This window comes from Pituophis catenifer, unplaced genomic scaffold (assembly GCF_029215685.1).
Source record: "Pituophis catenifer annectens isolate HBS135680 unplaced genomic scaffold, rPitCat1.0.hap2 SCAF_7, whole genome shotgun sequence".
Classification (NCBI taxonomy): Eukaryota; Metazoa; Chordata; class Lepidosauria; order Squamata; family Colubridae; genus Pituophis; species Pituophis catenifer.
The window spans coordinates 1,745,845-1,747,898 of NW_027256887.1; positions in this window are offsets into that span (position 1 = coordinate 1,745,845).

Here is a 2,054-nt window from a genome sequence, read left to right on the forward strand (position 1 = left end):
ATAAGATAACAGGTAAAAGTATAAACATAATTTGAATACGTGAAAAGAGTAAGTAAAAAGGAATATTAGGACAGGGATGTTATGCACTTTTCCAAAAAGGTTTCCACAATTTTGGCCACTACTGTATACACGAGTGCTCTGATCTAGCCAGGCCTTCTGTACAATCTGATGAAAGGAAAATCTCTAATGAATGAGATAGAATTCAATTGCCGAGAGAAGAGAAGGCCATTTCTCCAAGAACAAGATCAAAGCACCATGAGCTCGTCTTAGGAGCTCAACGTCCGTATATTAATTCCCAATATAATGCAATCATATCATTGCTACTTTTTTTTTTTAAAAAAAAGATCAAAGGCTAACGGTTTAGATCTTTGAAAAGGAACGTGTGATTTTGAGCCGCGCAAATAATGAACAACACACCGTGATTAAAACAAGATCCATTGGCCGGACACGTCTACCTTAGCTGAACTGAATGCTACAAGCTGCTTTTCTGAAACCAGCATGAACGGGCTGCACCACGTAAGCCTTGGTTGAAAGGGGATGATGAAGTAATGGCCCTGCCGTCTTGGGTAGGACCGCAGTGTTGCTACTTCAGGGACTTAAGGCAGGAGCTCCATTTCTGGAGATGTCCTAAGGCCTGTGGTGCTGGCTAGGACTGCCAATGTTCCAGATTTAATCTGCGAGAGATGGCTTGGAATGCACAGGAAGGCAGCCCTTGTCTGCAACACCAATAGACCACATCCGTAGAAGACAATATGTGGGGCACTGGGTGTTCTCTGAGCTTGGTAGTTTTCTTGCAGATGTTTCCTCACCCAACTCAATAACATCTTCAATGCTAGAAGGTGAGGAGGAGGAGGAGAATGGGTATGGTGGGGTCCTTGGTGCTCTCTGAGCTTGGTTATTTTCTTGCAGATGTTTCATTGCCCAACTTGGTAGCATCATCAGTGCTAGAAGGCATGGAGGAGGAGGGGGGAGGGGGAGGAGGATGGAGGATGGAGATGGGACCTTTGGTGTTCTCTGAACTTCGTTATTTTCTTGCAGATATTTCATCACCCAACTAGGTAACATCATCAGTGCTAGAAGGAAGGAAGGTTGCTTCTAGCACAGTTGATTTTAACCTAGTTGGATGAGGAAACAACCAAGTTCAGAGAGCACCAGGGATTCCACAAATACTGTTTTCTTTCAAGAACAGCTCTTGTTGCAACAGTCAAGACCAGGTCCTCTCTTCCATCAAGTCTATCAAGGAGAAATCCAACCTAGAACTCAGGAGAAATTTCCTGACAATGAGAACAATGATTGGAACGGTTTCTCTCCGGAAGTTGTGGGTTGCTCCAACACTGGAGGTTTTTAAGAAGAGATTGGACAACCATTTGTCCGGAATAGGTTCTAGAAGACCTCCCAGATCTCTTCCAACTCCGTTATTCCCATATTCTGCATTCACAGTTGTAAAGTGCACAGAAGCTCTTTCTCTTCTCCTTGGCATCTGAGTACCTTCCAAAGAGTGAATTCTCCAGCGAGGACCTTTTTATCCTTTCCCTCCATTGGCAGCTTTCTTGTGTTTTGGTAAATCCATGTTAAATATTATATGAACCCCCTTAGGCAGAAGAGCTTCACGGGAGCTTGTGCAAGCTGTTCTGAATCAAGGAGACTCCTGGTTTTAAAGCTTGTTCGGAGAACTTGCATTTAAATGGCTTATGTTGGAGTCTTTTGGCAGTCTAGTCCAATAAAATAAATACGTATTGTGATTATTCAGGGGGAGATATTCAGCGGTATAATCAGGAGCCATGACTCTCCTCCTGTCTCCTTTTCAGTTATGGGTTTGAATACAATTATGTTGCTAACACCTGCATGTACCTGTATTTATAACTTTATTTTTTTAATGGCAAATCTGCACCGTTCTTCATATATTAAGACTACCATAGGTGATTAGACGTGCATGAGACATTGAGGGAGTTGTTGGAGATGCCAACTGGGTCCAACCAGAACTCCCTCAATGTCTCACGCACGTCTAACCACCTGTTGTGACCCCGACTCCGGGGCCTGTCCTAACAGAGGAA